This window comes from Numenius arquata, unplaced genomic scaffold (assembly GCF_964106895.1).
Source record: "Numenius arquata unplaced genomic scaffold, bNumArq3.hap1.1 HAP1_SCAFFOLD_45, whole genome shotgun sequence".
Taxonomy (NCBI): Eukaryota; Metazoa; Chordata; class Aves; order Charadriiformes; family Scolopacidae; genus Numenius; species Numenius arquata.
In genome coordinates, this window is record NW_027415589.1 from 401,779 (window position 1) to 407,854 (window position 6,076).

The following is a 6,076-nucleotide window of genomic DNA, read 5'->3' on the forward strand; positions in this document are numbered from 1 at the left end:
ACTGCTGACCTGCACCTGGCAACACACACTCCCAATCACATTGCCCCCAGGAAGAGCCCTGAACATGCCAAGAGGGAAAGGAGCCCCATCTGTAGGGGATGTGGGTAAGGACGTGGCCTTCCTGCTTGGAAGAGCACATCAAGGGCTTCCACAGTGATCTCTACTTTTAAATTTTCCGTTGTACCAAGTGTCTCCAACTTCCTGCTTCACCAGCCCCCAGGGACAGGACCCTTGTCTGCTCATTCCCTCCATGGTTTCTTCAGTGATGGGCTTCAGCAGGGCCTGCAAACACTCTCAGAAACCTGGAGGTTTGCTGCTGGCTCTTAGTCCTCTAGAGACTTGGTCAGCCTTTAGAGATCTGCAGTTCAGGAACTCGGCACCAGAGGGTTCATTAACATGCAAAACGCCCTGAGGAGCCAAGCCAGGCCATAATTTTCCTTTCATCTTCAATTCTTCTGTGGTTGATTTCGGGAGTGGAGTCAAAGCGAAAAGATGTCAAGGCGAAGAGGCCAAGTGCATGAAATGCTTGATTTCAACTTGCCAATTCTGCATTAACGCCAAGGAATTTGGGTTACAGGAATGTCTCCAAGTAGAGTCTGCACCATCCAGACCCATGTGGATGGGCTGGCAGAGCCACCCCCAGCAGGGGGATCCCCATCGCCCACGCTGAGGCAGTCAGGATGCAAATATCTGCAGTGCCCACTTGTCACAGGCCTCCAGGCAGAGGGTGACTCATTCCCATGACCCTCGAAGCCTGGATCAGCTCGTTGTGCTTTTGCTGTCCTTCCCTTCATCTGTCAAGCCCATGGGAGCTTTGGCTTTAACATCGTCCCTACGTCCTGGGACAAGGTTTCTCAATTCCTCCTCTGCAGCTTCCCTGCTTCCACCTCCTTTGTGCTGCCTCTTTGTCCTGGAGCTCAGTCAGTTCCAACAAGCAGCCTCCTGAGACAGTGGCTTCTTTTCAGGGGTATTTGGAGAGATCATTTTTGTGCCTGGAGGAGGCTGTCCTGTAAGGCCTATCAGATTTTCCATGACCCTTCAGCCTTCAGAGCTGCTTCCCATGGCACCACTCGCATCAGTCTCCCAAGTACATCAAAGTCTTCTTCTCTGGAGTCCACCCGTTTTTGCTCTGCTGCTGGCCTTCCTCACTCCTCTTCGGCACCTGGGACCCCACTATTTCCTGGTGACAGCAGCCAAGGCTGACACTGATTTTCACCTCCCTGACCACTCTTTTTTTTTTTAATTTGTTTTTTGCCAGGACCAGGTCCAGGTGAGCATCACCCTTGTTTGCCCACCTGGCAGCTGTGTTAAGAAGTTGTCCCAAGGTCCTCCAGGCTGCTGGCACCCTGTGTCTTTGCCTGGCCAGTGAATGCCAGGGCAACTACTCTTCCCCATAGGAACCTGCTCATTGACTTGGAGACTTCTTCAGGTTGCTGTTAGAAGACTTATTCTGCCTACTGTGCCCGATCAAGTGGAGTATAATGGCCAAGACATTTTCACCCTTACTGGCTTCTCCTCTCATCCTCACTCACACAAGCTCACTCAACCCTTGACCCATCTCACACAGGAGCTCCATAGATCTGAGCTGCTCCTTCACTCAGGGGGCATTCTGCTGGTCGTCCTCTTCCCTGCTACTCCCTCCAGCAGAGCCTGTACCCTTCCATTGCAGCACCACAGCTCAGCAAGATGTCCCACCACATCTCATTCAATCCCAAACCATCCCAGTTCTGTGAGTAGACATGGGACTCCTCCTGGCAGTGCATATTTGGGCCACAGCACCTCAGCTGACTTCTCACGGGGAAACCTGAGCTGTGATCCTGCCCAGAAGAACCATTGTACATCGAGCAGTTCGTGCTGGGCTGGGCTGTACGTACAGAGTGGCCTTCACCCCTGGGCTGTGCTGCACAGATGCCTTGGCCACAGGACAACCTCAGCAGCACATTGTCACACAGGAGCCTGCAGAAAGGTCCCAGTCTGTACCAGACATTTTGCCTCCCGCGTGGCCCTCCCTGTACCCGGCACTGCTGCAGGAAGTTCTCATGGAAACGTCCTGTCTGTTTGACTGTCGAGATGATGAATAGTGTTGTTTCCTTGTAAGAAAATCCTGGAGTGGTTTGAATGACCAAAAGAGGAGACTGTCTGCTATGGAGGGGGTCTGCATGGTTGTCTGCATGGTTTGCCGCATTTGGGTCGAAGGCCCATTCAATGCTACACCTCCTGGGGTTCTCACCATCGAAACAGACATGAGATTTGTGAGAAACACCGGCTCACGATTAGAATTTGATAGAGAACAAAGTCGCCGAAGCAAAGATAAAAAAATTACAAATTTATTATACGAAACAGTGCTGAATGTGGTGCGTCTCAAAGCAGAGGCACACCTCATCTTTCAGCTTTTAGGTATTTATACCCTATCCCGGCTGCCGGAGTTTCTGTCTCTCTTCTCGTTGGTTGAGAAGTTGGAGCTCACATTCTTCCCGACCGCCTGACCCGTTACAGGTTCAGTTCACACCTTTTCACCTTACAGGGCATACACACACCTCCCCTACGAAATCATTATCCTAAACACGCCTTTGATTAGTTGATTACGCTACAAGTTATTTCACGGTCTTTCTACCATCTACTGTCCAGTGTTAGTAATTACAAGCACTCTGGTGGTCGTTTACTTCCTCAGGTGGTCGTATCCTCCTCTTCATCAGCTGCCCTCTAGATGACCTTAGTCCACTCAGCGGTCTTCACAGCCCCCTCATCAGTTTTACTGTCCAGGCCTGGTTTCTTTGGCCTTATCGATACTCCCCTATCTTCTGGGTTCCTGTATTGAAGGCCACATGCCAGTCTGTTTCTCTTTACCTGGATAACGTTCTGTAAACAAGGATCCCTTGACAGACCCAGGGCAGTTCTAAGGATTAGTTGGGTGCCATTGATTAGATTCTACTATCACTAAGCCTCCTTTCTTAGTGCAGACACACTAACAAACATATATCCATTTGCTGAAGCAAAACTTAACCCGTTTCTCACAGTTCACCCCCTTTTCATTCATTACTTTTTTGCTGAAGCTCATAACCTTCTTCCCATTTATTTAATAATAACTGTAACCTCTCATTTTGTTCTTCCTTCTGGTGGTCCCTTTTCCTTAGGACCAGAATTCTCTGTGGTGTAACATCTTGATTCGAGGCCTTCGCATCTGGTAGACTGGTCACTTGCATTCCTTCTACCACACTAGAAATCCATCTCACTGCACAAGGAATAAAGCAAGGTATGAACAGCAGCCCAGTAGTAGCACATAACGAAATGAAGCCCACCTTTTTCCACCAAGATACTCCAAAAAAGTTATCCCACCAGTTGGCCTCTATCATAGACTTCCATTTTGCATTTTTGCACCAGGACACGTGCTAGTCTTCTGATGTTCGTTGCTAGATCTCTCACAGCTTGCCCGTTATCATCAATTTGAAGACAACATTCTGAAGTGTTAAACTTGCCACATACCCCCCCTTCTTCTGCTAGTAGGTAGCCTAATGCCAATCTATTCTGGTACATTGCAGTTCGCATCTGTGTTTGTTGGGCCGCTATTAATTCTAATGCTGAGGCGGTCTGATTGGTAATTACTTTGAGTACGGCTTGCAACCTAATTATTCTATCGAGCATATAAACAGGTGTTCGATATCCCCAGCTACCATCTTGTAGAGTCTGACATAAAGGGTCTTGACTTGCATATTCAAACTGCATCGGGAGACATTCAGGATCAATATTGACTGGAGATTGCTGATATCACCCCACGTGTAAGAAAAAAAATAGATAAAATATTAGAAAGAAGAAATAGTTTCTTATTTTTTAGTATTGTGATACTGTCACTTCTGAAATCCCGATCACTTACTGCATAAGAACCGAGGGATTCCTGAAAACTGCCCAGAGGCTTGGCTTGTTAGGGCGTTTTCCATGTTAATGAGCCAAGTTCCTGAACTGCAGATCCTGAAAGACTGAACAAGCATCTGGAGAAGTAACAGTGGGCAGCAAACCTCCAAGTTCCTGAGGGTGTCAGCAGGCCCCACCGAGGGCCATCACCAGAGAGACCCTGGAGGGAAGGAGCAGGCAAATTTCCATCCCTGGGGACTGGTGAAGCAGAAAGGCAGAAGCACTGGTTACAGGTAGAAAACCACACGTGGGGATGGCTCTGAAAACCTTGGATGCATTTAGTTGATCAAGAGAGCAAAGCCCTGACCCCTGTCCCCTGGGAAAGGGGATTCTTCCCTCATGGGAGTCTCAGGGCTTTTCCTGGGGCAGGGAGAGGTGGGGCTGTGCAAAGCGGGGTGCAGGACAGCAGTGGGACACCCCCCAGCCTCTGTGGAGGTGAGGAGGTAAGGACGCACTGGGGACTTAAGGAACTGCTGTCCTCTTGTGGGCCTCAGCGGCAGAGACAGCAGCCATAGCCAAGAGGACAAGGATGTCAGTTCTGTTGATGATGTTGTTCTTGGTTCTGACCCCATCAAGGCCCTTGGTTGTCCCCACCACAGGCTGTCCTCCGCTGTCCTGCGACTGTGCCTGCTTCCTTGCAGACTTCAACTCCCCCCCTGGTTCCTCACATCACTCTGACCCAGGATCTCCCACGCTTTACTGGTGTCTCCCTGTCCTCACTGGCTGTGTCTTCAAACACAAAGACTTCTGAGTAATTGCCGGTGCCTGTGAGGTTTCCACAACTGATCCAGCTTCTTCCAAGGCCCTGCTAATGCTCCCCCAGCTCCCAAGATGTCCTGGCCTCCAGACTTGCTTGAATCCTCACTCCATATCCCAGCACGGAACGGCACACGTACCTTCTGCTGCTGCCTCAAAATGAAGAATCAACCTGCTTCAATTCAACATGACCCCACCTCACCCATGGTATTTCAGATCTTTTCCTACCTCTAACACACCTATTGCTACCCATACATTGCTCTCTCTGCACTCCCCTGTGGTGCACAAACCCTTCCCTCTTCCCCAGCAGTGCTGGGCAGTCTTCAGGAACCACCTTTTCGAAGCAGAGGAGCCAGCAATTCCACTCTGCCATAACTCCAGCAAGCTGGGCAGGAGACCAGCTTGGCTGAAGAGGGAACGCCTCGTGAAGTTCAGGAGAAAAAGAAATGCTTCAGTCTCTGGAAGCAGGGTCAGGCTTCGCAGGAAGATTACAGAGCTGTGGTTCGTGTATGCAGGGAGAAGGCAGGAAAGGCCAAAGCTCAATTAGAGTTGAAACTGGCCAGTGTTGTCTCAGAAAACAAGAAGGGCTTTTTAAAGTATGCTAATAGCAAGGGGAGGTCAAAAGAAAGCATTGGACCAATACTTGTTGAAGATGGTCATCTGACTAATAGGGATGAAGAGAAAGCAGAGGCATGCCATGCTTTTTTGGCCTCGGTCTTTAATAATGCAGCTAGAGCTTGGGCTGCCCGGTCCCCTGAGTCGGAGGAGCTCGGCTGTGGGAACAGAGACTGTCCATTTGTGGACACTGAAATCATGAGGCACCAACTGGATCAGATTAATGTTCACAAGTCCACGGGGCCTGATGGGATTCACCCCAGAGCACTGAAGGAGCTGGTGAATGTGATGGCAGGACCCCTGTCCATCACCTACCAAAAGTTTTGGGAGTCAGGAGAGGTCCCCCCTGACTGGGACGTAGCCATTGCTATTCCAATTTACCCAGAGGGTGTGAGGGAAGACCCAGGGAGCTATAGACGTGTTAGTCTAAGCTCAGTTCCTGGAAAAATTTATGGAGAAAGTTATACTGGGTCCTATTGAAAGGCACTTAAAGAACAGTCAATATGGGTTCACAAAGGGAAAGCCCTGCCTAACTAATTTGATATCCTTCTATGATAAGGTCACCCCCCCATTGGATGAAGGGAAAGCAGTGGATGTAGATTTTCTGGATTTTAGTAAGGCTTTTGATACTGTCCCTCACAGCATCCTTCTAGACGAGCTTCTGGGTTGATCACTGGGTGAAGAAGCGGCTGAAGGGCAGAGCTCAAAGGGTTGCAGTGAATAGGGCTACCAGTGGTGCTCCTCAGGGTTCAATTCTAGGGCCGGTTCTATCCAATACGTTTATCAGCGATCTGGA